This window comes from Mercenaria mercenaria, chromosome 1 (genome assembly GCF_021730395.1).
Source record: "Mercenaria mercenaria strain notata chromosome 1, MADL_Memer_1, whole genome shotgun sequence".
In the NCBI taxonomy this organism is placed as follows: domain Eukaryota; kingdom Metazoa; phylum Mollusca; class Bivalvia; order Venerida; family Veneridae; genus Mercenaria; species Mercenaria mercenaria.
In genome coordinates this window covers 65,326,400-65,352,867 of record NC_069361.1, presented here as the reverse complement: position 1 = coordinate 65,352,867, position 26,468 = coordinate 65,326,400, and the positions used below count along the sequence as shown (strand labels likewise).

Here is a 26,468-nt window from a genome sequence, read left to right as displayed (position 1 = left end):
AGATATTCCGTGCATTTGTAAGAATCTGAGGCCCGTTTCACAACAATTTCATCCTAAGTTCTCTCTTAAGTCTGACCTTTTAAAACACATTTATTTCATATGATATAACTTGTATCCTTTTAAAAAGATGCCGTTAATTCATTTTTAGGCAGATCTATCTTATTTTTGTTTGGCTCAGATTCTAAGAAAGCCAAATACTATAGTTAGGATGAATCTGCTTAAAATAATGTTCGTGAAACGGTTACAGGCGGTAACAGGGCCTTTAAGTTACCGCAAAAACTGTTACCAGTGAGCCCGATATTTACATCCATACCTACAACCAGTAATAGATTCGTTTTCTTGCGTGTCGTATTCTTCAAATTATAGAAGTAATAAAACCAAAGTTTTTTGCACTATGTTATCTGTTATCATAGTAGCGTGTGGCTTTACGCATTCCGATGATTCTTAAATTACAGCGCGAGAGTCGTATAACATCTTTGGCTAAAACACGGGAAAATCGTGCTCGGCTAGGAACTGGGAATCCAGTCTGACAATTTCTAACTTTTTTTCTACCTGCAAATTGATAATACCAGAAACTCGATGAATGCCAATTAACACTAATTAGCGCAAATTAAGTGGGATCTTTAATGCATAGATATTAGGTATGATTTCTTATGACAAAGCACGAATATCATCAACGGCTTCCCAGGCTAGTGCTCGGCATGCAATAATCATCTATCGCCTACTGCCAAGGGGACACACTTGATAATTGTGATAGGCAAATATTTCATGGTAGGGCCTATCCAAAACACGGACAATTCATGGTAACTGGGACATCCATGACTTCGAAATCCCTGAGAGAAAAACAACAGTTTTTCATGCGTAGGCCTAATTATCCCTCTGCCTAATATCACAGAATACACAGGCGATTCATAGTACCTGAACGGTATTAATGTACGGCAAATAGAATCCGGCAGTGAACGGATAGAAGTACAGTATACAGTGTATAGTCCTAACTATAACAGGAAGTGGATTTAACACTTTGACAATTTGTTGATCTTGTTGTGTTGGTAAGTAAATTTGTAAATATTTCATTACTGTGACAACCAGTATCAAAGTCATTAAGATTATGTTGTTTACAAGAACTTTCAGTGTTGTTAAACAGTGTAAATTCAATTCCTAGCTTTTGAATAAGTGGAAATTTAGCATGTGAAAGTTCTTGAAAGTGAAATTATTGGTCTTGAAGTCGAATAAATAACCAGTTGATGGTTGTAGATACATTTTTTGGCAGAAACGAGACTACCGAAACAGTTACCTGAGAGCTGAATTTCCCATCTGAATCTACAAGCTGTTTTAGTAATTTTCTTGCATACTAAACTGTGAAAGCAATTTTCTATTTTCTGTTGGTCGAGTCCATTAGGTTATTACATAACCCCATTTGATTACCTAACCCAGTGTCGAACTGCAACATCTGTGCACTGACTGAGCATCAGATGACACGCAAAATTGTCGCAAAGTTTGTTTCAAATGATCATATTTGAATATCAAGATCAATATTTTTTAATTTGTGAATTGAATGATATCTCTTTTATAGTACTGTATATATTACTATATAGATATAATCATATATGGAATAGGAGCAGAAAAATGTGCAACCCGATACAGGACTCCAACCTGCGACCTTCTGCTTGCAAGTCAGATGCTCTACCAACTGAGCTAATCGGACAATCAAGATCGTAGACTAATTATATACATTATATACACACTTCTACATTCCTTTCTCCTTTTTTTCAAAGATAAACTCAGATTCTTTTGACTAACCTAGCCATTGCTTCACCCTAGCTCTAGGATGCCAAGGCTAGTCACCACACTCACGGCACCAATGTAATAGGAGCGGAAAAATGTGCAGCCTGATACAGGACTAGAACCTGCGACCTTCTGCTTGCAAGTCAGATGCTTTACCAATTGAGCTAATCGGACAATCGATATTATAGACCAAAATTTTATATACATTATATACACACTGCTAGCCTACATATATAAGCATTTTTAACAAAATAACATACCTTAGAAAGTTTAAATTCACAAAACAGTTCATAAATAATTAATGATGTTCCAGTTGTCGCCAATAATCGATTTCAATCAGCATTGTGCTTCTAGATATTTTTTAATATACAGCTGTAGATGTGTAATTTTATAAACAAGAATTAGTTATAAATAGAAAATTAGAAATAAAAAATCGGAGGGCATTGAAGTTTGAACCAATAATAAAAATGTACAAATAGTGAAAAAATAGCATTTTTATTGAGGTGTTTTAGGTCTGACAGCATGGTCAGTTTCTCAGGGACTCCTGATAGTCCCACAGACGTTTGGGTGCAAATCATATAAATATGCCATATTATACTTCAATAGATAAAAGATACATTTTAATTAGCAACATTGATATCTGCATACAAGAGGGCTAAAACTTCAAACACAAATTACATTATTCCTGCTAAATATATGCTAATACAGTTAGTCAAGTGAGCTAATGAATAATGGTTAATAAGTTACAGAAGGTTCAGTGTTAAAGTCCAGTTATTTTTCGATTAATCGCTTGGAAGGCCTTCTGATTAATCAATTATCATTATGATGTCCGATTATCATCACTATAAATAATGATTCTATACCACCTGCATGTTTTCAAAATGATGAGAAGCTGGATGACTTGCAGTGGTGCACAAATTATTGCAGACAGTGGTACCCATTTGAAACCTGTGTATCTAAAGGCCGGGGAAGATCTTTAAAAAGGATTCAGGTAGAGAAATGTCTGTTCTTTTTGTATACAATGAGCAAGCAACTTCAGAGGTTTATATCAAAATTTCAAAGAAATTAGAGCACAGATCTTTTTGAAATTTTGCACAGTTTTGTTTACCTTACATTTGTCAGTTGAATAGCATTTTAAATATCAAAATCAAGGAACATTCTTTTCTGCTGTGTATCAAGTTAGTTCTGTAGATAGAGAGTAACATTTACTTGAGTAAAGAACACAATGCAACGTTTTTGCTTTTACTTGGTGATGTAGATGGGACTTGTGACAGCATGGAAAGAAAAGAATATGAGGCAATAACTACATTATACATGTAGAAAACATTATTTGGAAAAAAGACATTTATCACATAAATCAAGTGTTTCATTCTGGTACAAGAAAAAACAAAACTGAAAACATGAATTAAATTCTTTTCAGTATCAGGTATACCAATTCTGTGTTTACATGATCAGATTACAGTCGGCTACTGACTCTCTCATAGGTAGTAAAGCTTCTCCCTTGATTCCAAATAGTGCCAGGTTGTGTTGCATGGTTTATTTTATGTCAGGTAAAAAAAATGGATTAAAAATGTATTAATCTGAGGCATTTGGTTTCATGAAATTATAGCACAGCAGATTTCTGGGGTATCAAGTCATCTTGTCCCCTAGTCAATTTGTCCCCATTTTGGTCATTTCGTCCCCAAAATTTGGTGATTTCATCCCCCCTCTTGTAATATTTCGTCTCCCCCTGCATATTTTTTCTGTTTCGTCCACGCTCTTTTTACTTTGAAATCTTTATTTTAGAAATATTGGTATTGGAATCATTTCTATAAACTAAATATAATAAAGTCTGTAAAACAATTTGGGTATTATACTAATGAAAGGCGGGATAATGTATTAAAATAAAGATAAATTAATTTGTAAATTAAAACTTTAGAAAATAGCTAATGCGATGTTACATATTTATAATAAGAATGAAAGAAAAGAGTTACAAAACAGCATTTTAACTGTTTATCGATAAATGGGTTAGCGACAGAAGCAGATAAAGATTACTGTCACTGTTATAAACATATTCATCCATCGGTACTTTATACTTCTGTTATATAAAAGTAGTTGTAACTTTAATTAAGTTATAATATCCATTTTAATATTAAAATTTATTTAGACATGAGTCTGAATTTACGCATTCCAAAAAGCTCATTTTATACCCCAGTGGTGCGTTCTGGCGGTCCCACTCATTTTGCACCTATTTCATGAGTCAAAGCTCCTGTGGGCAAGACACTTCTATGTGGTGGCCTTGTTTTCTGTTTAGGTGCATTTTTTTATGAAAACTGTAGCTTTCATCAAGCACTTACAGACGAGCATTGGCACCTGCAGGGGGCGCTCTTGTTGAGTACTTTTCATGGGCTTTTGTGAAAAAGCATTTGTTAATAAATTGATTCCAATCATCACTATACAAAATACAATTTTCTTTTGTGATACCTCTGTGTCACAACTGATCATCATCAAACAATTTTACACTATATGGAGGTCAAAATTTTGGCCTTATCTTCATGAAAGATAATCAAACTGGTTGTCTCAACAAAATCTGGTAAATAATTTAAACTGGGTCATCTGTGATCAAAAACTAGATCACTTGATCAGATCATAGAAAAACCTTTGTGTAGAGACCATAATTTTCTACCTGATTTATATGAAACCTGGTCAGAATATCTGTCTTTATAAATGGTAGGTCATGTTTGAAACTTGGTCATCTTGGATTGAAAACTAGGCCAAATCATAGAAAAGCTTTTTTACTCTTTAGAGGCCCAATTTTCTTCTTGATCTATGTGAAACTTGGTCAGAATATTTGCCTTTCTAAAATCTAAAATAGATCTTAAATAAAAACTGATAAACCATACTGGTGTTAGATATGTTATCCCTCAATTATTGACTGTTAAATAGTTTTCTGAAATCTAGATCAAGTTTGAAACTGGGTCATCTGGGTCACAAACTACATCACTACTACAAATCCATCATCTTCAAAGAAAGATTTGCATTTTGAAATTGAAACAGAAAATTAGAATACAATATTGTTTTCTTTGCAATGTTTGCATCACTATTTCCGACTTACGTCATATGTCAGAATTACCCACGTCAGATGAGTTTTCCTGATTCTGTTTTGGTGAAATTCACTCATCAAACAAGTACGTAATCACAAAATGTTCTTTATATGGGTTAATGAAAGGTTTTACAGATTCGAAGTTTCAAAAATCAATTAGCATACGTAATTGAATTGATTAACCGAGTTATCGTCATAGCCTAAACTATATATACTCCTGTCTCATAAAACGCACAGGATGCAGTTTTGTTTGTAGATCTGGCATGGTCTTGTTTAAACAACCGCACAGTGTGTTTTTGTCGTGTGTTTTTTTCCCTTAAAGATAATGTTGTGTTTTAAAATGAAAACAAACACTAGGTGTTAAATGACAATATTTATCTCTTAAATGGATGTGGCTTTCTTTTATCTGATTGCGAGTGACAGGAAGCGATTAACGTCGAGGGAAATGTTTGAAGCTTAACATCAGACAAACTTTGTGAAAAGTTGTTTTTTAAGTCAATAATATGTTTTTCTGATTTCAACTTGTTTTAATGTCTTGATGTATACATATCTATATATATATATCTTATGGTACAACTTAAACGTTACAGAAGATGTAGTCTTCAAATCTGTAAGGTATACAAACATGAAATTTTGTCCTAATCATTTGTTAATACAAATTCTGTTATTTGGAACTTAAAGCATTTAAAGGCACTGTACCAAGAAACATTACACAACATTCTATTACATCAACTTCCTTTGAAGAAAAGGTAGGTCTTTTATGATAAATTTGTTGAAATGATTTTTGTAATTTTTGGCATTGTGTGCAAGATATAAATATTTTCAACAAGTTGTAGTTTCATACAGGTTTTGTTTATGCAGACAAGCAGTTTCGGGGAATGCATTATTTGAAGGAGGAGATTTCGTAGAATTCATACTTGTGTCAAGCCTCAGAAATATATCTGGATGGACAAGTTATATTCCTCATGTTTTATATGATGCATGGCCTTTTTGTGTGAATGTACTTTTGATTTGGAAGAAAGGTAACTAGGTCATTTTAAATGTTATGAAAGAAATAGAATTGTCTCTCCTGAAAGTTCTACCGACTAATCTGTTTTGTGAAGCAATTTGACTTTTATGGTGATTAGGTGGATTGGTCATATAAACTTAGGTTTAGTAATCCCAAATGGGTAATACATTGAATGATTTGTTGAAATTTACCATTAATGTCAAAGATTGTGATCTGTGCACCATTTGTTGAGTCTTTATTTTTATGGTACATGGAAGACGGTGTAAAATTCTCCTTGACTCTATGTCTATTGTCAGTCCTTCTCCACTTCTCATTAATGTGGAGAAGTTATCATTTACTTATACCTTTTTCAGTATCTGGCAGTGCTCAGTGTTTTCCTGTACTTGTACTGGTGAACTATTCATACTAGTGCTTTAACCAATTTTTTTCTTGACCGAGATAAAAAAAAGGGTGAAATGCCAGCGTTCATCAGTGTTATCGACACGCCGCAAGTGGCTGTCCTCCTACACAAATTGTCCTTGATGTATTATGAATTTAACCTGCCTCATCTGACACTCTGTTCATCACTTATCATACATAAATAATTTCCTCTTTTTAGACTTTATGGCTATGATAGCTGTTCAGTTATATGAAGGAAGTTTTGCCTAAAATGGCTTTGTGAAGCTTGTGTTTGGAAAGATCCCTGGTTATTTAGGGCATACGAAAAGGTGCATTATTTTGTGAGAAACTGCTATTCCTTGTTTTTTGAAAGGAAAATTATAATTTGAGCCGCGCCATGGGAAAACCAACATAGTGTGTTTGCGACCAGCATGGATCCGCGCAGTCTGGTCAGGATCCGTGCTGTTCGCTAACAGATTCTGTAATTGCAATAGGCTTTGAAAGCAAACAGCAAGGATCCTGACCAGACTGCGTGGATGCGCAGGCTGGTCTGGCTCCATGCTGGTCGCAAACCCACTATGTTGGTTTTCTCATGACATGGCTCATTAGTCCTTGATTGTGAGCCATTCTGGGAGAAGGAGAAGACCAGTATTTACAATTGATATACATTGTCTAACATATTTAGACAATATTTGGTCTACATTTTCTTGAGAGGGCACTTGAAGAATGACCTAAAAAGGAAAGAAAAAAAAGATAGGAAATTAGATACACTAGATTCAGATACTAAAGGGGATTTTTCTACATTTTTAAACATACCAGTAATTTTATCAGAGAGAATTGTTTTAAACATTAACCATGTTAACAGTCACAAAAAAAATATGAAAACCAGACACAAAATATTGAAGACAGAATTGATATGATTTATACAGAATCAGTGTCAGATTTGTTGCCAAACAGGGAATACTCTTCAGCTCTGAAAGAAAAATACACCTGTAATTGCAGCAACAGTAGGATTTCAATAGACTATTATGCCTTTAAATCTTAATTCAAATGTTAAAAAATCAGGCCTTTTTTCCGTCATTTTGGGAATGCCACCAACGCCGATGGAATTGGTAAAATGCTCTTGAAAACTGGGAAAAATTGAAAATTACCATAATCTATATAAAGGGGCTTTTTGTGTGTAATATTTCCGAATTTGGGGTTGCATTTTGATAATTGTTCAACAATATATCATAAGTGTTGTTTACAGAAGCAATTTAAAATAAATAGATAAAGTAGCAAAACTATTGTGGAACTATTTTGGAAAAGAATTTACATAAGCTACTAGCTTGTTTTCCAATCCATGTATTTGAACTGAAAAAATTGTTGTACATGTTATGTGTACATGTATGTTGTTTCAAAATAAATATCGTTTAAACTATTAAACTATTAAAAACTATTGTAAAACAGCAAGAACACCAAAAGTTGACATTCATTTGGGAGTTTTAAGTCCTGTTTGGCGCCATATAACCTACATTGTGCATGTATACTGTGTTGGTGCGCCGTAAAACCCAAATAAATAAATAAATTAAGTTCAGAATTGAGGAAAAAAACATACTGTTTTGCTTTGGGAATGCCTCCTTTTACCAGAGGTAGATTTATAGGGGAAATAAAACCCTGAAAATATGTACAGTGAATTAAAACATGCATTCTAACAAAAAACTGCTGTTCTTGTCACTTTTTGGGGGGTGTTCTAATACGAGAGTTAACATGCTTTATCAGAGAGATTCTTGTACTCACATGCTGTTGTTAAAAGACCTTTTGATACATACGCATTCCGCGACAAAGCGTAAACAAATTACGGCTGCAAAACAGACATTTCAAAAGGAAATGACATCAGTGTGAAAAAAACAATGCAGACATTCCCGTCTATTTCATGGAAATTTAGTGACGTTGAGGAGCAATATATTCATTTATTAGTTTTTATGCATTTTATGCTAGAATAATGATAACATCTTCAAATTGTTGGTACTCTCGTCCTTATACAAAAGAAACCTGCGTTATCCCTACTGTAGGCCCCGCTGCGTCGCGCTAGAAATAACACTACTACATTTAGAAAATGTCTTTTAAGGGTCATAATGACTTTGTTTTTAATTATGAATATGAAATATATAAGTTTCATGTTATTTACTATTTTCTGTAATTATTATCTCAGGTTTTTGCAGTAGGCTTGAATGATTGGCATGATAGGAAATATTATTGATTCCAGTTTTTAGCTCACCTGTCTCGTAATGACAGGGTGAGCTTTTGTGATCGCATTCTTGTGAACACGATAGAGACCACATTTTGCAAACAATTTTAATCAAACTTGCACACAACTTGTATTAGCGTAATATCTCGGTTCCTTTCGAAAACTGGCCATATCCCTTCGTGGATTCCTGAGTTATGGTCCCTTAAAGGGCCTAAATTTGCTATTTAGGCTTGTGAACACGTTAGAGACCACATTTTGCAATGGATTTTAATCAAACTTGTACACAACTTGTATTGGCATAATATCTTGGTTCTTTTCGAAAACTGGCCAGATCCCATCATGGGTTTCAGAGTTATGGCCCCTTAAAGGGCCAAAATATGCTATTTTGGCTTTTGCAGCAATATGAAGACTTCATTTATGGTTTGATTTGATACAAACTTGCAAAATATCTTTAGCAACTATATATCTTGGATTCCATGATGAATCCTTCAGATCTAATGATAGGTTCCGGAGTTACGGCCCCTAATTGACCCCTGAAAGAGCCAAAATTTGTTAATTTATACCTTGTGAACACGATAGAAGTGACATTTTACCTTCAATTTTAACCACACTTACACACAACTTAAGTCACAATAAGATCTCGGTTCCTTTTGAAAACTGGCTAGATTCCATCATGGGTTCTAGAGTTACTACCCCTGAATAGGGCAAAATTTTGGCCCTTTCAGCGATATAGAGGTTTCATTTATGCTTGCATTTGATACAGACTTGCACAGAATGTTTATCTTGATGATCTTCAGGCCAGGTTTGAAACTGGGTCATGTCGGTTCAAAAACTAGGTCACCAGGTCAAATCAAAGGAAAAGCTTGTTAACACCATAGATGCCACATTTATGATCCTATCTTCATGAAACTTGATCAGAATGTTTTTCTTGATGATTCCCATGCCAAGTTCGAAACTGGGTCATGTGGGGTCAAAAACTAGGTCACCACTCAAATCAAAGGAAAAGCTTGTTCATACTATAGAGGCCAGCCACATTTATGACTATCTTCATGAAACTTGGTCAGAATGTTTATCATGTTTAACAGGTGAGCAATATAGGGTCATCATGACCCTCTTGTTTTATTACCTCCCTTTATAAAGTGATCAGCAACATTGAAAGTAGTACATATGTAACCATGTATTGAATTATGCATATTTTCTCTATTTGGACATTGGCTTTATCTGGAACTTTAAAACAATTTTAAAAACAGTGATACCCAGAATGGCTTACAGGAGAACACTGGTCACTCGGGGTTGCAAGGGGATGTCAGAGCAACATGTTTGTGTTTTCTGAGGCTATGAATGATTCAAACATTGAAAATATTAGGAAAATGACCTGGGACCATTAGAGTCATCAGTTGTTTCACTTTTGTATGAATATTACTTAAATCTGTTATACTTATTCTTGGCTGATGTGCCAGTTTACATGCTAATTTACTAAATGTCATATTTGCTTGTTGCTTCACAAATCAATTAAGTTATGACAAGTTTAATAGAAGATGTAGGAGTGAAGTTGACAGTGATATATCTTATTTTGAATGTGTAAATGTCCAAATTTATTTATTGAAATGTAAAAGTCTTTTGACATCTTGTATGATAAGCCAATTACAGGCAATATGTGACATTTATGGAGTTGACTTTTTATAGAGATTTTATATCAACTGTTAGGTGCAAAAAAGCCTTTGATGGGTACTAGGGTTAATATTTATAAATTTGAAAAAAGGAAAAAAATTGACTAGAGAATCCGAGATATGTCACTAGCCTGAAAAAAAAAAATTTGAACTGCAAAAATGGGTGATGGATTGCATATTATAGATTTATTAAGGATTGACAGAAATGGTAAAAATAACCAAAAATATAATTTAATGTGCAGAAAATTTGAAAGAAAAAAGAAAGAAAATTTGGAACAAACCATTGAAAGTCTTTGAGTTATCGCCCTTTGCTGACATATTTAGGCAGCAGCTTTTTTATGCAGTTATTAGGCAGATGTGGTAGAAAATGCTATTTCAGTATGTTTTGACCTTCGTTGATATTTATGAATAGTAGCAGCTTAAAGGAGCGCCTTTTATGTCCATCAAAAGGAGATATGAGCCTGTTTTGCAAAAGTGCATAATATTCTCTCCTCCATTATGGATTTTTGAAATGCAATTTTTGTCCAACAACATAATTATGACAAAAAAGGTGGATTCTGCAATATTTTCAAACTAAGCTAGAAGACAATGTCTGTTTATAGATTTAGGATTGACAGAAATGATAAAAATATCCAAAGATATGATTTAATGTACATGAAATGTCTGTCTGTCCAGATAGATCTGATAGATTCTTTGTTAACATTCAAAGTACGAGATTCTGTTTTCAGAAAACCTGACTTACAGATGGTAGGTTTAATAGTTGAGAATATGCAGGTTCTTCATTTAAGTTTCAATGTAAAAGATGTGGATCCTATGGCAGGAAAACTAATATCCAGAATGCATGCAATACTGCAAATTTTGACCCAGTGAATATAAGGATCTTACATGCCTGCCTGTGTAAGACGGGGTTTTCCCTACCCGAGGGACAGTGTGGAATGGAAAACCGAGCATTAGCGAGGTTTTTTATCCATGCTGTCCCGAGGGTAGGGAAAACAGCTGTCTTACACAGGCAGACATGTTAGATCATTTTTCTTGCCTATCATGTTCAAAATAGATCGTGGAGACAAATAGGTTTGGGTATTTCCTGACATTATTTATAAAGTTTATGACGTCACAATGGTACCAGTACTATGTGACGTCACCTTAGTGCACGCTATTTTAGACAAGGTTTTTCCCTAGGGAAAGACAGGAATATCTATTCCCGGCGCGTGCTCGGATAAATGTATACTTTCCCCGCTAGGTAGGCAAGAAAGTATGTGCTTTTACAGTGTAAAAGCACATTTTTTCATATTTTTTCACTGGGTACAGTGTAAAAGCACATTTTTTCACTGGGTACAGTGTCAAAGCACATTTTTTCACTGGGTACAGTGTAAAAGCACATTTTTTTGCTCGGTCAAAATTTGGTGAATTTGAAATTTTGAGTATGTTTGCGAGGTTTAATTTTCGAGAAATTGTAAAAATGGTATCCTACTTGAATTTGAATAATACTTATACTTGTTATAGTGAATATGTATGCGAGGATTAATTTTTCGTGATATGTAGGGCCTTGCGAATATAGCGAAATTTAAACCCTTGCGAAAATTTCTATATTTAAGTTAGTCTTTTTCATAGGCTACCGGTATATGATAACGTTCATTGTCTCAAAAATGTGTCCATGATGCAGTGTATTGACGTAAGTGTTACATTTTCATGTATTATGTTAGTCTCTGGTTCTTGAATTAGCCGAATAGTTTGAGTAGCTTTGTAAAACCTGTCCCAGATCTTGAAGAGGACCTGTTATAAATGTTCTTGTTTCTTTCTTTGGAAAAAGTCTCGAAAAGAAAAAAATTTCATATCAGTCAGTACTTGTGAGAACATAAGTTCATTTTACAGCTTTTGCCGGCATTACATGAGCTGGTCATTGGACCTATACAATGTCTAAAGTACTAAACAAAAACTTTTATTCAGACCCAAAACATTCTTAGACTGCCTTGCAGTTCAAGAAATATTCTTGGATTGTTCAGGTACAAAGTTCATGAAATGTTCCTGAATACTACAAGAACAGTTCAGGTACATTTTAAGAAATGTTTAATGAGACAAAATTTCAAGAACTATTTGTTCTTAAAATGTTCCTTACAGAAGTTCTTGAATGGTTCAATAACTTCAGTTCTTGAAATGTACTCGAACACTTCATGGGATTCAGTACAAGAACAATTGATGAACTGTTCATGAGATAAAGTTCTTAACCTGTCCTTGAAAGGTTCCTGGAACACTTTCAGGAACCTTTCAGGGACAGGTTAAGAACAACTGTTCTTCATTGGTTCATCTTACGTTCAAGATTTTCTCAGTATCAGTTCAAGAAATGTTAAATGCATAATTTCTTAAACTATCATGAATTTGACCATAATTGATTTCTTCAAGTGTATTTCAAGAACATTTTAAGAACACTTAAGTTCCACATTTGTTCTGAAATTGTTCTAGAAATTGCTTCAAGAACATGCTAAGAACATGGTAGTTCTTAAAATATACGCAAGCTGTTAAGAATGACAGTTGAACATTTTAAGAACACACTGTACAAGAATAGTCCTTAAAATGTTCAAGAACAGTTTTAAGAACAATTTATGAATTTGATAAATTCTTAAAAGTTTCTTGAACTCCTCTTAAACAGTGTTCTTGCACAGTTCAAGTATACATGGTCAAGGACAGGCATCGTGAACAGATCAAGAACTGTTCTTAATGTTCTAGACACTGGCGCCAGATCAGAAAGAAAATGCCTCTGTACATGTTATACCCTACCCCTAGGTATTCTGTAAGAACCATGGTCATGAACGGAAAAGTGCACTAACCTGTTTCAATCGTACATTTCTCAACTTAAACGCGCAGTTCGGTGAATGGGTACCTAGTATATTGAACAAGCGATAATTTATCTTCCATCGTGCACCAGTCACATTGTCTCAATATTCCATATTACTGAGATTATCAACATATTTTATGCTTTCGTCAACGTTACAGAAAAAACTTGCTTGAACTTCCCTAATGAACATCCGGTCTAGAGGTCACGGCAGTGCGCACATGTTTGGCGAAACGTAAACAAACAAAAACAGATTTTTAAAAAATCACAATTTTACACTCAAACTCGAAATGATGAATGAAATTCATCTTTTATATGATCTTTAATTTGAAATCGTACATTGGCCTGCATCTGTTCTGTATATTTTATTCATTTTGCACATTTTGCTGTATTTTCACATTTTAGCGAACACGTGTAGTAAAAAGACGATTGACATAAATTTTTACAACAACCAATCAGAATGGTTTTGTAATCTAGAATGGAACTTCACCAGGGAAGTTCAAGCAAGTTTTTTGTGTAATGTTGAAATTACTATAAACTACGCGTTGTTTTTCTAAGATAAGATGTATTGAAAAATGTGACCGGTACACAATGGAACATAAAATACCACTTGTTTGATATCCATAGTACACATTTACCCCACTGCGTGTTTTAGGTATGAAATGTGCGATTGAAACGGGTTAGTATATTTTCCCGTTCACGACCATGGTTCTTATAGAATACCTAGGGGTAGGATATATAACATGAACAGAAGCATTTTCTTTCTGATCTGGCCCCAGTGGTTCTAGAACAGTTTATGAACAGTTCAAAGCCTTAAGAACCCATTTTCGCAGGGGCGTACAATGTTTGACATAAAATATTTCATGTTCATTGTTACTAGTTTTTTAGCTCACCTGAGCACGAAGTGCTCAAAGGTGAGCTTTAGTGATCACCCTGTGTCCAGCGTCCGTCGTCGTCCGTCGTCCGTCCGTCCGTCGTCAACAATTTGACTGTTAACACTCTAGAGGTCACATTTTTGGCCCAATCTTAATGAAACTTAGTCAGAATGTTACCCTCCATAAAATCTTGGACGAGTTCGATATTGGGTCATCTGGGGTCAAAAACTAGGTCACCAGGTCAAATCAAAGGAAAAGCTTGTTAACACTCTAGAGGTCACATTTTTGGCCCAATCTTAATGAAACTTGGTCAGAATGTTACCCTCAATAAAATCTTGGACGAGTTTGATATTGTGTTATCTGGGGTCAAAAACTAGGTCATCAGATCAAATCAAAGGAAAAGCTTGTTAACACTCTAGAGGTCACATTTTTGGCCCAATCTTAATGAAACTTGGTCAAAATGTTACCCTCAATAAAATCTTGGACGAATTCGATATTGGGTCATCTGGGGTCAAAAATTAGGTCACCAGGTCAAATCAAAGGAAAAGCTTGTTAACACTCTAGAGGTCACAATTTTAGCTCAATCTTAATGAAACTTCACCAGAATGTTAATCTTGATGATCTTAAGGTCCAGTTTGAATCTGGGTCATGTAGGATCAAAAACTAGGTCACCAGGTCAAATCAAAGGAAAAGCTAGTTTACACTGTAGTGGCCACATTTATGACCATATCATAATGAAACTTGGTCAGAATGTTAATCTTGATGATCTTAAGGTCAAGTGTAAATCTGGGTCAGGTGGGGTCAAAAACTAGGTCACTAGGTCAGATCAAAGGAAAAGCTTGTTAACACTGTAGAGGCCATATTTATGACTGTATCTTCATGAAACTTAGTCAGAATGTTAAACTTGATGATCTTTAGGGCAGGTTTGAATCTTGGTCATGTCGGGTCAAAAACTAGGTCACCGGGTCAAATCAAAGGAAAAGCTAGTTAACACTTTAGAGGCCACATTTATGACCGTATCTTAATGAAACTTTGTCAGAATGTTAATCTTGATGATCTTTAGGTCAAGTTTAAATCTGGGTCAGTTGGGGTGAAAAACTAGGTCACTAGGTCATATCAAAGGAAAACCTTGTTAACACTCTAGAGGCCACATTTATGACTGTATATTCATGAAACTTAGTCAGAATGTTAAACTTGATGATCTTTAGGTCAAGTTTGAATCTGGGTCATGTCGGGTCAAAAACTAGGTCACGGGGTTAAATCAAAGGAATGGCTAGTTAACACTTTAGAGGCCACATTTATGACCATATCTTAATGAAACTTGGTCAGAATGTTAATCTTAATGATCTTTAGGTCTGTAGGTCAGGTGAGCGATACAGGGCCTTCATGGCCCTCTTGTTTCATTCATGTTTGAAAAGAAAATTCTTGTAGTAAATTGTTACATCAAAAGTGTATAAACTATAGATGTATTTGACGTCATAATGGGCCATGCGTGGTTTATTACATTCTTTGTTTTGAACTAGAAATGTAGTATTTTCAAGTGTTTTATAAATGAACATTACTGCCAAGAAATTACTGAAAATAAACTGCTTATTGGCCTTACCAGGATTCTGTTCTTTTTACTCAAACAGTCTTTGGAGCCTAATATATTTTTAGCCCAATTTGAGCAAAGTTTTTTTCAAGCTTTGAAAGTCTTGCATCATTTATAAAATCTGTCTTTTATTTGTCTTATTTAGCTGCAGTATGCAATAGCAGATTGCTATTTATTTCAGCGAGTTATCGAAGTATTAGAGTGAAATATATCTGGTATTTTCACAGTGAAAAATATTAAAAACATTTTTCACTGGTAAGAAACTTTGAAGTGGGTAAATTGAGTCAAAATATGCAGTAAAAGACAATTTGTTTGTTTTATATGTAAGATAAAAATATCTTTCACTCATGAACACCATATCTTACATTTTCACTGGTGGCTATAATGCCACTCGTGAATATTGCATATGCATGGTGTTCACTTGTGAAAGGTTTTTCAATCTTATTAAAACTGAAACAAATAAATATCCTCTATTGAATTTATAATATATATTACCAGTAGTTTAAAAGTTAGTTGTTATATGCAATAGTAACCCTACAAACTCCATTTTTAGCTCCACAATTCAGAGAATAGGGGTGCTATTCTACTCGCCCTGGCATACAAACAAAGTATGTGCAGGGGCTGGGCCCACTATACAGAAGGTCAAGGTTACCAAGGTGTTATACTTAGGTTATTTTTAAGGTTAAAGTTTTTCGGCAACCTTTGTTTTTCTGTCATACCTTTGTTACTATTGCTTATATCGTACTGAAAGTTCACATAAACATTGTCCAACATACAAACAAAGTATATGCAGGGGCTGGGCCCATTATACCCAAGGTCAAGGCCACCAAGGTGTTATACTTTGGTTATTTTTAAGGTTAATGTTTTTGGGTAACCTTTGTTTTTCTGTCATATCTTTGTTACTATTGCTTATATCTTACTGTAACTTCACATAAACATTGTCCAGCATACAAACAAAGTATATGCAGGGGCTGGGCCCATTATTTTTGAGGTCAAGGTCACCAAGTTGTTATACTTGGAATTATTTTCTTGTTAAATTTTTTCGAAAGCTTCTATTTTGGCCCATTCAACCATATAGAGGTTTCATTTATGCTTTGATTTGATACAGACATGCACAGAATGTTTATCTTGATGATCTCTAGGCCAGGTTCGAAACTGGGTCATGTGGGTTCAAAAACTAGGTCACCAGATCAAATCAAAGGAAAAGCTTGTTAACACCCTAAAGGGCACATTTATGACCCTATTTTCTTGAAACTTGGTCAGAATGTTTATCTTGATGATTCCTATGTCAGATTCAAAACTGGGTCTTATAGGGTCAAAAACTAGGTCACCTGGTCAAATGAAAGGAAAAAGCTTGTAAACACTCTTTAGGCCACATTTATGACCCAATCTTCCTGAAACTTGGTCAGAATGTTCATCTTGATGATTCCTAGTGGGTCATATGGGGTCAAAAACTAGGTCACCCTCTTCAATCAAAGGAAAAGCTTGTTAATACTGTAGAGACGACATTTATGACCCTATCTTCATGAAACTTGGTCAGAATGTTTATCTTGATGATTCCAAGGCCAAGTTTTAAGAGATGAGCAATTTAGGGTCATCATGACTCTTGTTTTTCTAATTTTACTAGTTAGCGCTTTGAATGTTAATATAAATATCTTCAGCCTGAAATAAAGAAAGATATATGTATAACTTTTGAAAGCGTTTCCCAGTAAACCAGAAAAAATTGGAGTTTGTAGCATTATTATTTCCTAGAAATTAGATTTTATATATAATTATATATAATTTACTGCACAAGGAACTTTTATTACATTCAAAGTTGAAACTTGATATCTCAAATTTCCGGCTGTCTAGTCCCGACCAGAAAACACATGCACAAAATATCATTTAAGTTGAATTTCAGTCTGAAGCAATGTGTAAATTGGCGCATCAGTTTGATTAGTAAATTGATACGTCCTGACTAGTGCTAAGCCATGAATGATGGTACTGTTATTTTGACATACTTAATAATATTGTGGGTTGTTTTCACCCAACTGTATTATGTAATAAAGAACAGAATGCACCTTGTGCAATTGCCAGATTTTTGAAGGCCAACAGCTGCTGTCCTGATCAGACAGAAAACTTTGACGAAAAAATCAAGTCACGTTTTATTTTGATGTTACTTTTGGCATATGTTGAAAGTGCAGTTTCATTTTTAGCTCGACTATTCATAGAATAGTGAGCTATTGCACTCGCCCATGCGTCGGCGTCCGCGTCCGCGTCCCGATTTTGGTTAAGGTTTTGTATGTAAGCTGGTATCTCAGTAACCACTTGTGGGAATGGATTGAAACTTCACACACTTATTCACTGTGACAAACTGACTTACATTGCACAGGTTCCATAACTCTATTTTGCTTTTTTACAAAATTATGCCCCTTTTTCGACTTAGACATTTTTGGTTAAGGTTTTGTATGTAAGCTGGTAACTCAGTAACCACTTGTGGGAATGGATTGAAACTTCACACACTTATTCACTGTGATGAACTGATCTACACTGCACAGGTTCCATAACTCTATTTTGCTTTTTTACAAAATTATGCCCCTTTTTCGACTTAGAAATTTTTGGTTAAGGTTTTGTATGTAAGCTGGTATCTCAGTACTTACTAATGGGAATGGATTGAAACTTCACATACTTGTTCACTATCATGATCTGACATGCACTAAGCAAGTCCCATAACTCTACTCTCTTTTTTTTTCAAAATTATGCCCCTTTTTTGACTTAGCAGTTTTTGGTTAAATTTTTGTATGTAATCTGATATCTCAGTATCCACTAATTGGAATGGATTGAAACTTCACACACTTGTTCACTGTCATGATCTAACATGCACTGTGAAGGTCCCATAACTCTACTTGGCATTTTTACAAAATTATGCCCCTTTGACTTAGCAGTTTTTTGTTAAGTTTTTGTATGTAAGCTGGTATCTCAGTATCTACAAATCGGAAAGGATTGAAACTTCACACACTTGTTCACTGTCATGATATGACATGCAGTACAGAGGTTCAATACCTCTACTTTGCATTTTACAAAATTATGCCCCTTTTTCAACTTTTGTATTCATTCAATTGACAAGGCTGTTGAATAGTCGAGCGTTGCTGTCCTCCGACAGCTCTTGTTTTAAGTACTCCTACCATTTGTTTAAACAATGTCCTTGTTGTTTGATATGGACATAGAAACACAATTTATTCTGTCCTTAAGAGGTTGTTTTTCCTAACTAATGTAAAATGGGGTTTCTGAAATCTTTCTGCACAATTAAAGGGCTGTTAAGGTATTATCCAAATAGTTTCATGTGATATTTTTACTCTGTGAGTTAATAAAACAAAACTAGTCAGAAATCTTGCAACACTTGTCACTGTATGGCTATATTTTGAAGTTGATCAAGAACATGCCACAAATCCTCCAGTCATAACTCTACCATCAAACTCTTATTATCCAGTTATAAGAATGAGTTATTGAAGTGTTATCCTAAGGTGGTATAAGTATGTGGTGTGAACAATATCATTAGAATTTTAACACCTTCATATCTGTTGCTTTTAGCTCGACTATTCGAAGAATATGGAGAGCTTTACCACTCACCTGGTGTTGGCGTTGGTCAAAGATTTTATGATATGGTAATATCTTGTATACTTCCAAACTTGGAGCACTTGTTTATTATAACAGTCTCTACCTGTAGGCAGGAGTACATATGTCAACTCTGTCAAGTATTTTGGCTGAATTATTGCCGTTTTTGGACTTGGAAATTGGTTCAGATTTCGTACAAGTCCAAGTTTTGTGTAAACTATTTGACAAGTGGCTTTGAACACATGTTTATTATAACAGTCTCTTTGTTAAGTATTTTGCCAAGCCCGTTTGTCATATGGCTTTGAAACTTTGACTACTTATTTACCATGATAGTTTACATTTGTAGGCAGGACAAGGACTGTTTTGGCCCTTTTACATATGCCCGTTTGAAAAACGGAAATGTATTATGGGAACGCCCCTGGTGGGCAGGCGGGTGGAAGGGCAGGCAGCGTCCACAAACTTTGTCTGGAGCATACATTTGTATCTTCTTCATGCATGAAGATCACTTAAATTATCATTTAAAACTATACGTTTAAAAGGGTTCCATGTATGAAAACAATCTTCTGTCAATCTACCTGTCACTGGTTACATATAGTGTTTCAAGACATAAAGCTGTTAATAAAAAAAAAAATAATAAAACATATACCTGAGATTTACACCTAAAAGGATTAATAAATCTCTTGAGATAAGTACGTTATACCAAATCAATTTTGTGATACATATTGATTCGCTGTTCCTTCATAATATTTCTCTTAGACAAAATTGGCAATATTCAAGTTTTATGATAAACAGCATTTACAATTTAGCCTTTATTGTATAATATTTATATCACAGAATAATAAATGAAATTTCTCTTCATCAAATGAATTATTAAACTCATTCAAAGTCTTTCTAATCCTCTCTCACAGATGAATATCATTGGCACTTTTAAATAGGGAGATATATTTTCATTTATACAGTTCAAACAATTACAATAAAACTGCATTATGCATGTACAGCAACAATTGTTAACACCAACTCTGTTATTCTTATATAAGTTGCAGTGTCATGCTCAAGAACCAGGTTCCTAGGTCTAAGGTCAAGGTCACACTTAGAGGTCAAATGATACAAGAATGACTTTGTCCGGAGCATTTCTTCTTCATGCTTGAAGGGATTTTGATGTAACTTAGCACAAATGTTCACTACCATGAGACGGAGTGTCATGCACAAGAACCAGATCCCAAGTTTAGAATAACTTCCCTTTGTTGTTACTATAAATAGCTTATATTGTAAATTTTTTATTACTGGTAGTAGGGAAAAATCGAGACCTTTTCTGTAGTACAAAATGCATGTTACATCCAATTTTGTGTGTATTTTGACATGTCTCCACCTGGTAAGGATTTTTGTGTGCACAAGCCTTCCCACGATGATGGAGGAAGACGCCAGGCTTTATTTAGGCTAAGGCCTTCTCATGATGATAAAGGAAGATGCTAGGCTTTATTTCAGACACAGGCCTGCCCATGATGATGAAGGAAGATGCTAGGCTTTATTTTAGGCTCAGGCCTTCTCATGATGATAAAGGAAGATGCTAGGCTTTATTTCAGACACAGCCCTGCCCATGATGATGGAGGAAGATGCCAGGCTTTATTTTAGGCACATGCCTGCCCATGATGAAGAAGGAAGATGCTAGGCTTTATTTCAGACACAGACCTGCCCATGATGATGGAAGAAGACTTCAGGTTTTATTTCATGCACAGCCCTGCCCATGATGATGGAGGAAGATGCCAGGCTTTATTTTAGGCTCAGGCCTTCTCATGATGATAAAGGAAGATGCTAGGCTTTATTTCAGACACAGCCCTGCCCATGATGATGGAGGAAGATGCCAGGCTTTATTTTAGGCACATGCCTGCCCATGATGAAGAAGGAAGATGCTAGGCTTTATTTCAGACACAGGCCTGTACATGATGATGGAAAAAGACTTCAGGTGTTATTCATGCACAGGTCTGCCATGATGATGGAAAAAGATGCTAAGCTTTATTTTAGGCACAGGCCTACCCACGATGATCGAGGAAGACTACAGACTTTATTTCATGCACAGGCCTGCCCATGATGTTGGAGGAAGGTGCTAAGTTTTATTTCATGCACAGGCCTGCCCACCCAGGCGAAATGAAGGTCATATGACCATGGTCTGCCGCGGTAGTTCATGGTCATATGACCATGGTTGACCGTGGTCGACCACGTTTTGTTAATGACACCACAGTTTTTGATAGTCAATAATCACCATGGTCGAATGTGGTGATTTATTAACTACATACTTTATTTCATGCACAGGCCTGCCCATGATGTTGGAGGAAGGTGCTAAGCTTTATTTCATGCACAGGCCTGCCCTGGTGATGATGGAGGAAGATGCTAGGCTTTATTTCAGACGCAGGCCTGCGGCCCTGCACATGATGATGTAAGAAGACTTCCAGTTTTATTTCAGGCACAGGCCTGCCATGATGATGGAAGAAGATGCTAAGCTTTATTTTAGGCACATACCTGCCCATGATGATGGAGGAAGACTACAGACTTTATTTCATGCACAGGCCTGCCCATGAAGTTGCAGGAAGGTGCTAAGCTTTATTTCATGCACAGGCCTGCCTATGATGTTGGAGGAAGGTGTTAGGCTTTATATTAGGCTCAGGCTTGCCCATGATGATGGGAAAGACTACAGACTTTATATCAGGCCCAGGCCTACCCATGATGACGGAGGAAGACTACAGACTTTATTTCAGGCCCAGGGCTGCCCATGATGACGGAGGAAGACTACAGACTTTATTTCAGGCCCATGCCTGCCCATGATGACGGAGGAAGACTACAGACTTTATTTCAGGCCCAGGCCTGCCCATGATGATGGAGGAAAACTACAGACTTTATTTCATGCACAGGCCTGCCCATGATGTTGGAGGAAGGTGCTAAGCTTTATTTCATGCACAGGCCTGCCCATGATGTTGGAGGAAGGTGTTAGGTCTACCCATGATGACGGAGGAAGACTACAGACTTTATTTCAGGCCCAGGCCTGCCCATGATGACGGAGCCCATGATGTTGAAGGAAAGACTGCTAGGCTTTATTTCAGGCAAAGGCCTGCCCATGATTATGCCAGTGATGTCATTGATGGTCTCATAGGCATGCAAACCATGATTAAATTGAAGGAGGTTACAACCATTAACTGCTCATTGAGTCTCATCTTACATAAATTATGTTTATACCATATCTATAGTTGTAAATATTAAACAATACCCTTCAGTGTTTATTCTAATATACAAGATGTACTTAATAGAAATTTAATGGCGGCTTAATGAACATTAAATTAAGCAACAAATTTACAAACATACTTGAATGTTGATGACTTAATAAAAATATACCTTAAGGGCATGTGTCAAGTATCCATACAGATTGATATATGATAACCTCTTGACCGTTACATTGACTTGAGAAGGCTGCTGCAGAAAAAATATACTTAATCTACGCCCACTTCATCCATTTATCAATTACATTTTGTCTAGGTTGTTGTTTTATTGTACAGTTGTGTGTGTTGGATTTCTTACATTATTGTTGAAATTCCATTTGTTATAATGTCAAAAATTAAGACATGTTAAGGGATGCTCAAAGATGACTTTCGATATTCTATTTGCAGGAATATACATTACAGACTATCAGGATAGAAAATAGAATTGATATTCCAAGTTTTAAAGAATTCAGAGGTGAGTGCTTAATGTGTTTTGGGGTCTGCAGGATACTTACTTTAGATTCATTGTGTACTTTGCTCTTACAGTTACCATCAAGTTGAAATATCATAAAAATAGTGTGGACATGCACATTTTGTCAGGATTTCCATCTCAAATAATTTTTTCTGGAGTAATGACTATTTTTGGGATTTTGAACATTAGAACATTGTGTAACTACATGAGATAATTACTATTTTTGCTGTAGTTTTGGTCCTTTACCTAACAGCTACCTTATGTACTCAATTCTGCCTACATTTCCCATTTAACTAAAATGAAATTTGGCGTAACACTATCAGCATCAAGTAGACATGCCCAATTTTTGTCTGATTTTGTTTCAGTTATGCCCCCCTTTTTTTTTTACTTTAAAATATTATTCTAGAATGTTTACATCATTCTTGTTCAAAAGTTATTGTGAAAGTTGCTAGACAGATGATAATTTGCCTTTGCTAAGTACAAAATCACAGTTTTGGAAGGAGTAAAGCATCTTAGGGTTTTACTTCTTGTCTTGTCTCAATGTGCATTTCGTATAAAAATATCTGTAAATGAAGATATTTAAATTTTCCACCCAAGCTTTGAGCAGGGAGAGTGGGCAGTTCTTGTACCAATTTCTTATGGCCATTAACCTAAAAAGTTTCTCTGTACAGTTGGATTCAGTGAAGTTATTATTTCAGGCCAGTCCGTGTATCATTGTTCATTTATTAAAGATTTCAGTTCTAACTGGTGAGAGGTCATGAACAATTATTCAGTAAAACCAAATCTTCTATTGTTTTGCTTCGAAGTCTTTGCTTCCACTTTATCCAAATGAATTTAAGAATTGGAACCACTGTATTCCCCTTTTCATGATTGTAAGAGTTACTTATCAAAGGCGTAACTACCATTGCGCACAATACGCACATGCGTATAATTTTCTGTCAATGAACCACCCTAAAAAGCAGCCAGACTGCCCCAAATGAAGTCAGTATTTCAAAAAATTTCTGGGGGAAATTTCTGTACCCCCACCAGCGGGAGGGGTCACCCCCGACCACCCCCACCCCCTTTTCCGTGCGTATAATTTATATCGCCCTGGGTACACCCTTGCTAATAGGACCTGAACAGTCTTGGTTTTGCTGTACCACTGTGATTCCAGCAAGGATAAAAGTTTTGATTCAATAACTCGTATTCTTATTTCGATGTGAAATATAACCTGAGTCCCATATACCAGTATCAACAAATCTTACAGATTTCATAAGAATGAAGTGGTGTATGTGTCACATCACCAAACTACTTTTGATAACTATAATATTGTAAAATTAACGGAAACAATTTTGGTTTTTATCTCATTGTTTCCTTCTAGTGAATCATCATTTATGCAAAATTTCTTAAATGCCAAATACAAAAATACAAAATGGGGAAAACCTTTTCCCTTAAAATCAACAGAATTTTGTTACTGTTTGTTTTGAAGTACAGGAGATTCAAATTTGTGCAGTAAGACAGTGGTTTCAAATTGAAGAAGTATCTTTAAAAAAGATACACGGCTGCATTAGTCGATGCACACTTTAAGCTACGAAAGGTGCATGCACTCTGCCCTTTTATAATTATGTCATCCACTATAAATAAAGTTGTTACTTACTTACTTACATACGATTGGGTAATTATAAAGCAAAACAAAATATAGTTTTAAAGTAAAATTTTCATGTTTTTTATGTAGAACATATTTTACAGAACACATATTTTACATCATAATTATATTAATCATAATCTAGGAAACTGTGACAAAAAAATAAGACTAAAAAAAGGAGGGGCCGAAAAAATGGGGTACGAAATAACCATTTTTGAAATCGTCAAGAGATTCGAAATGACCAAAATGGGGACAATTTGACTGTAAATCGTTTATTGGAGATCACTCCGTATCAGAGTGGCAGCTAGAGTTGGTAGGTTTGTAGTCGAACTCTGCCGCAGTTTCACTACAGATGTGGCGTAAGCTATTTCCACAGGAGTCTTGCATTTCATCCACCAATCAAAATGCTCAGTTTTGATCAGCTGTTAAATGACCTTCACTCCAGATATTTACAGGAAGTAAAGGTGAAATCACTGCCGGCCTGTGGCCATAAAAATGTTTCTGTCGGACTATTCATTAAGGCCAGTAATTTCTTTATTTTTAGCTTGACTTTTGGAAGAAAAAAGTAGAGCTATTGCACTTGCCCCGGCTTCTGCGTCGCCGTTGGTTAAAGTTTTTGATAAAGTAAAATATCTCCGTTACTATCAAAGCTTTTGACTTGAAACTTAAACTAGTTATTTACTATCAAAGTTTACATCAGGAGAAACAATTAATCCCCATAACTCGCTGTTCAGTAAAAAAAACTTAACAGTGAACGACGAATAAATAAATAAAAAAAAATTGGCAAACATTTTAGCAGACATTGAACACGTCTTTTAATAGCATTGAATATTAATAAATTTCTCTGCACATACTTTAAAATCTTTTTTTGCTCCTTATAAATACTTGCATGCAAAGTAAAATCTTTTTTGATAAAACAGACTGCCAGCTTTCATTGTACAAGCTAATGATATTTTAATATCTATTACATAACCAGATTTCCTATATATTATCAGGAAAAAAGTGTTTTTTTTTAATTTCTAATTTCAGCCATAATGTTTGTAGTTTTTTTTGGTGATAAATTTATTTAGAGAAAATAATGAGTTCGAGAAAGAAACTGCGAAACAAAGTTTCTGGAGATATTTTAAGAAAATTTAATCATGAAAGCGCGAGAGCAGACAGTGAACTTTAAGTACGTAATTTGTGTTGTTTTGTTTCACTTCATAAAAACCGACAATTGTTTTAATAAATTCACATCAGGCAAGCGGACTTTCTCAAGTTTGAAGTCATGAAATTTAGTTCAAACTTCATTTAAAATTGGAAAAGTTTGATATGGTAGATTTAAGTTGAGTGGCAATTTGCACCAGCAGGATGTTCAACAGGATGGGACTTTATAATGAGGAAATTTGATAAAATCTTAATATGAGTACTGTGTCAATTATCATGCATTGAAGGACTGTGATTTGAACATATCTCCATTGTTTACTACTGAATGAAGATTTTCTCACATATCTGCTAGCTTGTATTTGAAAATAATAAGAATTTTGATGGGAAAAATACATAAAGGGTGGTAAACAGAATACGTTATTTCATAAAACTGTTTAATATTCAGACGGATTTGGCATTTCTCAGCAAACTATTAACAATGGCATTGAATGGGATTATATGAAAAGATCAAGATCTGTAAGTAGCAAATGCCTTTCTTTCAACTTCAGTTCAAACTTGATTCATTCATTTCTAGGTTGGGAGACTCTTTGGGAAGTAGCATAATTTTGAATGTTGATTTTATTTGCAAAAATAGACTTTTTCATAGGAATTTTCCCATAAATATTTATGGGGGAGACATATTGTTTTTGCCCTGTCCGTCTGAGCAACTTAAAAGATAGAGAGGCCCATCTATCTGTAAAGAGAACAAAAGAGAACAATAGCTTCAATCAGTTAACAATAGATTATAGGGCAAGGGACCCTATACAACAAAAGAAAATAAAAAGAAATGGCCCCCTATATCATTTCGGTCATCCATCTGTACGTCCGTCCGTCATACTTCATTTCCAATCAATAACTGGAGAACCATTTGACCTAGAACCTTCAAACTTCATAG

At 35.1% G+C, this 26,468-nt stretch overlaps 1 protein-coding gene across 3 annotated transcripts in view; it reads left to right on the top strand.

The window, feature by feature from the left end:
• Window positions 1-981: 981 nt before the first annotated feature.
• Window positions 982-26,468, top strand: part of LOC123535560 (inositol-trisphosphate 3-kinase A-like) — an 88,080-nt gene continuing 62,593 nt past the window's right edge. For 2 of the 3 annotated variants that reach the window (XM_045318252.2, XM_045318233.2), the window contains exons 1-2: window positions 982-1,049; window positions 22,701-22,767. The gene's annotated coding sequence lies outside the window, so the exon portion shown is untranslated. Of the gene's footprint in view, window positions 1,050-22,700; window positions 22,768-25,708; window positions 26,051-26,468 lie in introns of those variants that run through there. The other variant, XM_053549703.1, reaches the window with a different exon arrangement.